The following is an 11,896-nucleotide window of genomic DNA, read 5'->3' as shown; positions in this document are numbered from 1 at the left end:
TACTTCGTTGTCCAATTTTTTCATATATCCTTTTTTGTTATGTTTTCTAGTCCAATAACTGTGACACAAATTTCACATATATAGCTCTTTGTGTAGTTACTTTTTTTCACCAATGTATTTCTGTAAATCGAGTTGGTTTTGATTCTCATTATGATTCATTTTTTTTTTATTTGTCACCTTCGTTCTGCTTCAAATGCTATCCTACTTTTGTAAGCTCAACATATGCTTATTGTCTTTCTTTTATTGTCTTTTCGTCAACAAGGGTTACACTTGTTGCTTCCATATTCCTATCTTTTATTGCATGTCCTTCTATTAAACCCCTGCTCCTTTTCTTCAGATATCTGCTGATTCTGCATCTCTCGTGTCCCTATCTTGATGCTGTGCGTGGGGATTCTTCCATCCATAAGTGCAGTGACTCTGCGCTGTCCTTGATTGAACCTTATCAGTAATTTCATTTTCTGCCTAACTCCTCTTAATTTTGTCTTTCTAGTGAGGTTCTTCTTTATCCTATGCCCTACCCTTTATGGCAGATTCTACCACTCCTCGTTCGTTTTCGTGTCTATTCTGTTTCATATACTTGTCTGTAGTGGTTGCTAATCCATGCTATCCTCTCTTGTATCGTATTACTTGACTAGATTATTGAACAAAATCCTTAGCCCATATGGCCTACCTTGGTTCACTCCGCTTTTGATACCGGCTACAACTATGGCATGAGCTATTGATCATCTTACCCTGTTGTTTGTGAGCCTGTTATATTGATCTGCCATAGTCGTTTCTATCCACTGTTTATAGTCCATTCTATCCAGCTCCCCATACTTCTTTAATATTCTGCCTAGGCGGAGAATTTAGTGTGAAGACTGTTGTTCTCAAAGTGCTTTGCTTAATGTTCAACAAATTACACTACCTCACTCCCTTTCTCCATCATCATACAAAGCCAGTATATTCTCCGCTCAGGTATAGGGAATTAGGTTTTTTAGGCATTGACATTCCCTTTAGGTGAATCCATGTTTCTGATTTGTTCAGATCACTTTCCGCTTCCACTAAGTTGCTTCTCTAGAATATTTATTTCCTTGAGCCTTGTTTCCTGGAGTTTCCTGGCTCTCTTAGGTGTAGGCTAATGGTCTGTTAGTTTTCTCAGATCACTCTCTCTTTCCTTTTTTAAAGGATGCAAGGCACTATATTTAGCCTTTTTCTAGTCATGCTTGAGAAGCCTCGATTCCGCTGATCACGCGAGTTTTCAAATATGATATGTCCAATGGTCTCTCTTGTATTTCACATTCACCAACTCTCTTTATCAACCCTTGGGACGTATGTATATCGGCCCTGACTTTCTCATTCCAGCTTTTTTACATAATAATTCTGAATCTACTTCATATTCCCACTGAGTGTTCTGTGTTCACTCCTCCTCCAACTTTGTGCTTGCAGTGTTTTGCTCTAGTTAGCTGGTTTCTGGAGCTACCCTGTGTTTATAAACAGTAGTGCAAAAAAAAGCTATATTAAGTACGATTAGTTTTTTTCCATCATTCCTTTGTCATAGATTGCCTCCTCCCATCTAACTTAAGGGGTTCCCATGCTTCCTTTGACCTTTCTTCTTTGTTGCTAAGATATTTCTCTGATAGAAAACCCTTCTTGTTTACTCTTAACATCTCCTTGCTAGCCGGAATCTCCTAAGTGTGATTTGGTGCCTTTCTGTTTTCACTTCTTGCACCTTTGCTAAACTATTTTAATCTCCTCTCCTTGGTCATTGGTCCAATCTTCTCCTTCGTGTAATCTTTCTGTGTTATGTGTTTAGATCAGCAAGGATTTTCTACTTGTTAGCCTATAGTAGTCTTGGTTCTTCCTGCCTATTTTTTACTTTATTCTTATCTTCACATTGGTGATGGTTTTGCTGTTCTCTTGCAACCTCAATAAGGAATTCTTTAAAATATAGGCAAGTCTCCTGGACTTCTTTTTCCCCCTCATTTTATGTCTCCCAGGAGTTCCTGTCCCACTAGTTTCTTGTAGGTGTTTCTAAAGTTCTGCTTTCTGAAGTCCAGGTTCTTTTATTCTGTTTTTTTTTTCTGCTCTCGCTCTTTTCTTCTTTGTGTGAGGTTCCTGAACTTCCTAAACTTCTTCATGGACTACTGCCTTCTAAGAGTTCTCTATCCACTTTTTGCTTTCCTGCCTAACTTAATTCTTACATGTGTTTTGTTGTTCTTATAGCGCTAGGTCATAGAAGAGCTTCTATGTCCTTTCTTTATTGTTTGGTCCTCCAGCACTTACTATGGAATCTCTTTTTCTTTCACACTTTCCAAAAAATCTTCTCTTGGATTTGGTTCCTCTGATGCACTGCTTGCCTTCTCTCCCAACCAGATATTTCAGGTGACTATTGAGGTTCCTCCATGAGATCAGTGTGGTGCTTGTTTGTATTGTTAGTTATATCTTCTGATTAGTTTGCTCTGAAGTAAATACTTTGTCCATCAATCCCTTTATGTCTTGTGTGGTCTATAGCAGCTCGCCCACCATTGCTTACTCAACAACATTGATTGCACATCATCTTACATACTTCTAACTTCATATACTATACAGAGATATTTTCTGCAGATTTTATGTAATTTGTATCGCTCTTATTAGCCGTTTATACTGGCTTCTTATCATACATATTTGCATACTCCTCCTCACTCTTTCTGCCTCTATTTCTGCATTCCTTGTCAATTGGGATAAATGGTCTTTTCTTGTCTCAGAGTCCATATGCTATGTAATCCACAGATAAAAATACTCTGGGTTGGTGTTGTATGTGAAGGATTTTTGAACATTCTTGCCAGAGCTCATTGTTGGAGTGAGGTGCTCGTGTGTAACTATTAGCATATGTTTTTATTCTTTTAATACTGTATCCTTTCATGTTATAAGCAATAATACTCTTTAATATAATATGTGTGCTTGTTTCTTAGAAAGATCTGTCAGTCGTCTTTTTTTTTTTGTTTAATTTTTTTTATTTTATTTTTTCTATTCTCATCGATCTGTATTTACAACTATGGCTGTAATTATGGCTCTTATGACAGTATACTCATCTGTGCTATCTGTATTAGGTAGTCTGGATTCTTGGTAGTCCGTGGGATCTTATAAGCATCAGTATTGTAGGTACATATGCAGTCTGTGAATAGCGTGTGTCAGGATAGGTATCTGGGTGAAACCTCCATCCATAATGTGAGAAAGTTACAACTGGGGACCGCAACCCTGAACTAGTGTCTGCCTTTTAGGTGGTATTATAGAGAGGAATTATAGGTTTGCATATACTTACTTGATCATCCATTGGATAACTGGCCTCAAATAATTTATATCATAATAATTGTTTTTTATGTCAATTTCCAATTATATGAAAGCTAATTGTTATGGTAGAAATATGTCATTTTATCTGATTTCTATTCTATCTGCCTTCTCCTAAAGGTACTTATTTTATGTGTAATTTTTATTTTATTTTTTTTTTTTTTTATTTGTTTTTTTTTTCTTTTTTATCCACTTTAATTCATGTAGACTCATCTATACTGTGTTCAGAAGCTCAATATGTTATCGATTGGTAAAAGTTGTATATGTTATCGTATTTACAACCTTGTTTCATAATAATATTGATAAATAATGCTTGTTCCCTCCTTTTAAACTAGTGGTCTGATGGATAATCCATTTGTTTGCTGTATCTAGTTTGAGTCTCAGTGCAGTGGGAAACAGTGTGACAGTGGTAACAAGAAAGCGTAGTAATGATTGTTTGTAAGATTAAGGGTTCGTGTGAGTTATTTACTACTCATATTTTACCAAAGCCTGTATATTTATAAATATAGGATTTCTCTTTTTTTTTCACTGCATTACAAACCCACTAGTCTTTTTGATTCATGTTTTCTGCTGCTTTTTTTTCATATATAACGTAAATGTACATAAAATTCTAGTCACAGACTATCCCTCAATATAACATTTACCTAATTTTTCTGATTATCATTGGGATATCTTTTTATAAAGTTGATTACTCTCTCAGTGTTCTCACCATTTGACATGTCATTTGGATTACAGGGCCTAGCCCCTGTGACAGCAAGCTGTCTGGACTTGGGTAGATCCGCCGGAAGGGTGGTGTGACGTGAATTCTCTAGTAGATATCTGGCTCAGGGCTGGCAATTCCATAAGGGATGGCTGAGGTCCCTTCTCAGTCCCTCTTGGATAACCTTGCTAGCTGCAACTCCAAGTGTGATTTGGCCTTCCTGTTTTCACTCCTGCATGCCTGAGCAATATTTTTATACTCCTCCCTGGTCATTTGTCCAATCTTCCACTTCTTGTAACCTTCTGTTTTGTGTTTAAGATCAGCAAGGATTTCACTGTTAAGCCAAGCTGGTCGCCTGCCATATTTACTATTCTTTCTACACATTGGGATGGTTTGTTCCTGCAACCTCAATAAGGATTCTTTAAAATATAGCCAGGTCTCCTGGACTTCTTTCCCCCTCATTTTATTCTCCCAGGAGATCCTGCCCACCAGTTTCTTGAAGGAGTCAAAGTCTGCTTTTCTGAAGTCCAGGGTTCGTATTCTGCTGCTCGCCTTTCTTCTTTGTGTGAGGATCCTGAACTCAAACATCTCATGGACACTGCCTCCTAGGTTCCCATCCACTTTTGCTTCCCCTATTAATTCTTCACTGTTTGTGAGCAGCAGGTCAAGAAGAGCTCTGCCCCTAGTTGGTTCCTCCAGCACTTGCACTAGGAAATTGTCTTCTACACTTTCCAAAAACTTCCTGGATTGTCTGTGCACTGCTGCCTTGCTCTCCCAACATATATCAGGGTGACTGAGGTCCCCCATGAGAACCAGGGCTTTTGATTTAGTAACTTCTGTTAGTTGCCTGAAGAAAGCTTTGTCCATCATCCCCTTAGTCTGGTGGTCTATAGCAGACTCCCACCATGATATCACCCTTGTTGCTCACACATCTAAACTTAATTCAGAAACTCTCAGGTTTTTCTGCAGTTTTGTATTGGAGCTCTAAGCAGTCATACTGCTCTCTTACATACAATGCAACTCCCCCACCTTTTCTGCCCTATTTTCTGCACCATTCATGGGCATGCTTGTTATGAGCCAAGGTGCTTGTAACCACAGAAAAAAACCTGGGTGGGATTTGAAGGATTGAACACTTGCCAGAGCTCTTGTTGGAGTTGAGGTGATCTCTTGTAAACTTATTAGCATATTTTTATTCTTTTAATACGTTCCCTCTGTTAATGCTTTCTCTTTAATAAATGTGCTTGCTTAGAAAGACTGTGTGGTAATTTACACCTATGGGCAATTATGCTGCTTAGAGCATAAATCAGGCCTGTTTAGGCAGTCTGACTTGGTGGGGAATTCACAGTGTAGACAAGCAGCCTGGAAAAAAAAAGCTGGTCAGGAGGTAGTGGGACACCACCACCAAAGAGAAATGACAACTGGGGAGCCTGAACCCTGAAAGTGGCTGCCTTTGGTGGATTATAGAGAGGGAATACAGGTGCAATTGCCCGGAACTGCCAAAAATTTACATATAGCTTATGTCAATCAAATAGAAAGCAATGTTAGGAAAAAATGATCATTTACGTTATTTTTATCTGCTTCACACAGGCATTTAGGATTTTCCACTACTGAACACTAACGGCAGAAGTCAAATTACATTGGTAAAGTGTAATATGTTTCATAACACCGTGTTTAAAAATTTGAAAAATATGCAGTCCCTCCTGTTAACAGTGGTTCTGAAGGAAACCATTTGTTTGGCTGTTCTAGTTAGAGACAGTGCAGGGGAAACAGTGGGACAGAGAAAGCGAAGGAAGAGTGTTGGAAGAAAGGGTTGTGAGTTATTCTACCCATTTACCAAGGCCTGAATATATGAAAAATAGGAATCTCCCTTTTCTTCACTGCATACAAACCACCTGTCTTTTCTGATTCATGTTTTCCTGCTTTGTTTTTTATATAACAATGACATAAAAATCAGTCACAGACACCCAAACATTACTAATATTTCTGATTAATCATGGGAATCTTTTAAAAGTGAATCCAGTGTTCACCATTTGAAATGCTGGATCCAGGGCCAGCACCAGCACAGCAAGCTGCTGCTTGGGGCAGCCCCTGGAAGGGGGAGGAATGTCCAGGTCTTCGGCTGAAATTCAGTGGCAGGTCCCTCAGTCCCTCTCGGAGGACCAGCTGCCGAACTGCGGGCGGCAATTTGGCAGCGGGTATGCTGCAGGCACGAGACCAGCGGACCTCCTGCAGGCACGCTGCTGAAGGCTGCCTGACTGCCATGCTTGGGGGGCAAAATACATAGAGACGCCCCTGAGTACCAGGCTCTAAAGGGTTCTTTAATCTACGGGAGAAAAGTATAGCAAGAACAGCTGGATCAGACAGAAACATAAGATCCCAATGATCTGATGCCTGGTGAACATTAACTAACTGCTCTGGTAAACTTGATAGTGTGGTGTTCACACAAAGGGGGTACATTTTCAACATAGTGGGTGGGGGGAAAGTGTACAGCTTTCAGTACCAGGAGCAGAGTGGCACATCAAAAGTCTCTGTATATCACACTGAAAATCATACATACCTTTTCTATGCCAAACCAAAATACCTGAACAGTGAACGAAAGCTTTGCTGGAACTTCTGTTTGCCAAATACTCAATATTGTGACAGTTGTCTGGAAAATCTATTAAGAATGAAACGACAAGGGACTACATTCTTGTAGGACAACTGCTAAAGGGAAACAGTCTTTTATCATTGTCACATATTCAAAATTACTCCACTCAGTATTGACAGAAAAATCTTTACCACCTTACACTGTAGGATTACTTAAATGGAATGGGTTGATGGTAGACGTCTTCTTCCTAGTGAACAGTCCATCAGCAAAGATGTCATCATTGTTAGCACACTTTGTAAAAGCCCAAGATCCTTACATTTAACAAGTAAATAGCAAAGATAAAATAAAATAAAATAAAATCATCATCTTAATAGAGAACCATGACTACTGAATTAGCCTCTCACCCATATAGTTGACCCTTCTGAAATGGGCTTAAGGTGTGTTAGCAATATAGTTTGGGAAATGGAGTCTATTCTGTGAATAAAGAAGACCTGTCTGTCTGCAACTTTCTTAGTGCCTAATCCAAAGCTCAAGAAAGGCAATGGAAAGACACCCAGTGACTTCAATAAGCTTTGGATCAGACCCTTAAACAAAGAATGAATAGGGACATCTGCTATAATTAATGTGACATGCCACAGATACTGGAATGATATGTCAGAACATCTCCAGAGTAGCTCATTACACAACAGAGTCTAGTTCAGAGACCATATTTGTAGTTGAACCTCGCTGAACAGCATTAAACAAAATTTAACATCTCTCCTACCCTATTTGCAGTTCATCCCAGTAATTGTTGGGCTATGTAAGCTTTTGTTGTGGTTGTCTCCATAATAACTAAAACCAAATGAGGTCTGTTTTCACATAGATTGTATGAAGTGTTGTTGTAGCTGTGTTGGTCCCAGGATATTAAAGAGACAAGGTGGGTGAGGTAAGCTGAAGAAGAGCTCTGGGAAAGCTTGTGTCTTTCACCAACAGAAGTTGGCCCAATAAAAGATATTATCGCACCGACCCTGTCTCTCTAATACCCAGACATCTTCAGTTAATCATTTTACACAGACTACTACTGCCATCATGTGTTGATACATTATACAACTTTGTATTAAATCAAAGCCTTATATTAAAGATAAATGTACTTGTCCTTCGTTCAAGTTTGCTATGCTCATCACTGTGAGCATCTTTCCCTTTGTAGTCCCAGTATATCAGTCTGCTAGAATTTTCACTGTGGCCTCCTTATTGAGTACTAATGGAATACATGGAATTGGTCTGAGAGTAAAGCAAGGCGACACAGTATGAAATTTTGTTTGTTAAACCAAAAGAAAAAACACTAACTGTAATTCCTTTTGCTACACTCTGTTTCAAAAACAGCATTTTAAACACACTCCATTCTTAACTGTTTTTTCTTCTGATTTCATATTTAAATAAAGAAAAAGCCTGCCAGAACTATTTAGTGATGACAACTTTCTCAGACTGAGATAATACTGAGGCATAATATTCAAAAGCCCTCAATTAGTATTGCCTTAGTTATCTCAGAGATTGCAGCCTCCTTTGTGATAATAACCACATATGACAACTACAATTACATGGGTACATTGAAACTAGTGACCCACAGGAAGAGGCATACAGATGGGGGGCATGCAGATATATTAGATAGCTAGAAGGTAAGGATATGCTGTATCCTGTATTCTCCCAAGGCTACCCCTCCACATTCAAAAGAAGGCAGACTGCAGGACCCCGTTACAGAGCTTTGTGGGCTGCATTTTAGCCCATGGCCAGGTTTTATTTTTGGAAATCCCTAAAGGTAGAGTACATAAAGCAACATGCTCCAGTGATTGGGCATGAGACATGGAAGCAGGAGAGCTAGGTTGAATTCCTCTTCCAACCATTTGCTCCTTGTGACCATGAAGAAGACACTTAACCTCTTAATGTCGCATACATCCTGTCTATACAATGGAGATAAGGTGTTTTGAGAACATTAGATGGAAATCTCGGTATATGTAGCAAAATGTTGACTGGTATTAAAGCTTGGGGTGGAGCTGGGGCCTGGAGGTAATAAAGGGGTGACACACAATTTTATTTCTCTGCCCCAGCCTCCTGACCTGGATCAAAGTCACAAAGGTTAATATCCTTGTCACATGACAAAGGCCAGAATCCACTGACTTGAGGGATAACTGCAACAGTTGGTCTGACCTATCCCAGAGTTTGGGGTGTTTGGATCAGGCATTTTTCTCAAGCCCATCTCTAGTTAAAACCCATGCACAAAGCATGGCAGGTGTGTGGGGTCTGAACATGGTGCAGTTGCCCCGCAGCCTCAGGCAGCAGGCAAGAGATTTGGCTCTCCTTAAACCTCCTAGGCAAGAAAAACAATCTCATGCCCGCTCTGGCCAAAAGTGCCTGTGGAATGTTCAGTCACAGCCCCGCCCATTGCTTTGTGATTGGCTGCCTGTTGCCCCTGGTGACTGGGATGCTATGTTCAGTGTGGAAAGGACTCCTGAGACAAAAGGAGGCCGCCACCCCCGGTGGCACTACACCCGCGGCCTGTTGAGTCTGTGCAGGGACAAGGGATCAAGCGGCATCTTGCACCGGGGGCTCATCATGTTACGAGCCGCTATAGGAGTTGGGCATGGCCCCAAGGCAGGAGGAGCTGGAAGGAACAGCAGCAGACAAGGACAGCAGCTGCAGGAGACCAGCTGGTTAAGGCCAGGAGGAGCTGGCAGTAGCAGAAGGAATCAACAGTACAGAAGGAACTGGCAGTTGCAGGAGGAGGTGGAGCCAAGGAAGCAGCTGGTGATGCAAAAAAAGAAGTATCTGGTGGAACAGGATCCTTACATATCCCTGACTAGCAGGTGGAGAAGCCGGTATTGGTGGCAGCAGCTTTCTATGCAGGGTCAACAACATCAATGGCCTGCAACAGCAGGCAGGGCCCTGGTGTGGGGGAGAAGAAGCCTGGGAGGGTTTTCTCACTGCCACTATGGCACTGAGCAGAGGCAGCCAAGGGCTGTCCATCCCTCTCCTAGGTGGTACCACTACAGACTCCCTAGAAGGAGGCGGTGTTGGAGGATGGGGGGAGGCAACAGCAGGGGATCCTGGAAGAAGCAACCAAAGCATTGGAGTACAACACGGCGCCACGGGCTCCCCAAGTTCCGTGTACCAGCAAGTATGCGTGCTGCTGTAGCTGCACTGCTACGACCCATGAACCTGTGTGGCTGGCGTGCACCAGGGATGCGTGCACCAAGGAACACGACCCAGTTCATCATGCACCAGGTGTATCAGGACATGCGGCGGCAGGAGAAGGAAGCAGCAGCAAGCAAGGGAGCAGCAGCAGTGTCCACTACAGTTGGGGAGAAGCCAGCGATACAGCACCCCAGAGGAAATAACATCTGCAATCTGGTGGCAGAGAACTTCTCTCACATGGTCACCCTCTCTGCCATGAGCCCAGAGAGGTGCATCTCTGACGGGGAGGAGGAGGAGAGAAGTCAGAAAAGCCAATTTGGGCCCTTCTGTCAGGACCTGGGGTCTCATCTTGGTATCTACTGTGAGACATAAAATAGAATCATGGGCAGTGCAAGGGAAGTGTCTGACTCGTGGAATCATCAGCTATTAAGAGCAGTCCTGCTCTTGACATTCAGGTCCCTGAATAAATATATATCTGCACTCCTAACCATGCTGCCTACTGCGTAGTGATTCACATACACTGAGACAGGACCAGGATGATGGAAGATATAGAAGTGCATGGGCTAGTTTTGTATAGATGTGTCCTTTAGCCTTGATAGGTTCCTCAAAGGTCTATTTAAGTCCCTCTTTTGCACATATATCCCATTCAAGAAAGCATCTCTATTCAGAAAAGTACTTAAGCACATGTGAAGTCAATAGGATTCATGCACATAATTAAAGTTAAGCATAAGCTTATGCATTTTCCTGAATAGGGATGGACCTACTCATGTGCTTAAGTACTTTCCTGAATCAGAGCTCTAGTTAGGACATTAGCTGGGAGAATCTTACTTTATTCATTAATTTATTTAGATTTATATAAATATTAAAATGTTCTTATCCAGGGCCTTGGGTAATTTTGAGGTTTATATACTAAAAAATCCCAATAATATGATAAAAATAAATGCAGCAGCTTCCCTAAAACCAGCAAGATGAGGGGCGGGGTGGGGGGGAATCACACTCCAGCCACAGAACACTACTGTCAGTGGGTGTATCCTGACCCTCAGCTCATTCTCCCCTCACAAAAAGCCTGTGAAAAGAGAGAGGCTTCAACCTGTTAGATGATTAAAGTGATACCACAGAGTACGTATCAATAGTCTGATCTCTCGGTGACAGAGATATGGATTGTGAATGCACAATCCCCATCAGAGAGAAATCATCGCTAACTCCAAGACAGACAGACATAGAAAAAAAGCCTTCCTGGCCACTGCTGCTATATGATCATCTAACCCCAGCTGGGGATCCAAGAAGACTCCCAGATTAAGAATTTGAGTAACAAGTGACAATCATATAGCAAAAGTTGAAAGGGCACATATAATCCTAGCCATATCTCCCAGTTCCTTGTGCCCATCCCTCCTGTCAGTATCACTTCTGTCTTATCTTCATTGAACTTCAGCCTGCTCCAGAAGCTTCCTTTTGTATAACTGAGTTCTGGATTGGGACTGGGAGGTAATGAACTGTCATTCGTGTTGTTGAGTTGAAGTAGGTGGGGTTGCAATTATTCCCCTTCTTCTTGATAGCCCATATTCCCCTTGCCATTTCCCTATGGATAGGGCCCTATCAAATTATCGGCCATGAAAAATGCGTCATGGACCATGAAATCTGGTCGCCCACCATGAAATCTGGATTTTTGTGAGCTTTCACCCTATACTATACAGATTTCACAGGGGAGACCAGTGTTTCTCAAATTGGGTATCCTGACCCAAAAGGGAGTTGCAGGGGGGTCGCAAGGTTATTTTAAGGGGGCAGTGGTATTGCAACTCTTACTTCTGCACTGCCTTCATAGATGGGTGGCTGGAGAGCAGCAGCTGGTGACAGGAGAGTGGTGGCTGCTGGCCGGGCACCCAAGTCTGAAGGTGGTGCCTTACTAGCAGCAGTGCAGAAGTAAGGGTGGCAATACCATACCATGGTGTAATAAGCCTCCGTCCCAAATCTGGACCTTAGCGTTCAAAATCTGGGTGCTTAGCATGAACCTCCAAGCTTAATTACCAGCTTGGATCTTATCTCGCTGCCACTAATCAGGATTCTGAGTACCTGATAAACTCTCTGGTTTCCCCAAACCTTTCCCTGGGGGACCCCCAAGACTCAGATGCCCTGAG

This window comes from Chelonoidis abingdonii, chromosome 1 (genome assembly GCF_003597395.2).
Source record: "Chelonoidis abingdonii isolate Lonesome George chromosome 1, CheloAbing_2.0, whole genome shotgun sequence".
Classification (NCBI taxonomy): domain Eukaryota; kingdom Metazoa; phylum Chordata; order Testudines; family Testudinidae; genus Chelonoidis; species Chelonoidis abingdonii.
This window is presented reverse-complemented; position numbering follows the sequence as displayed.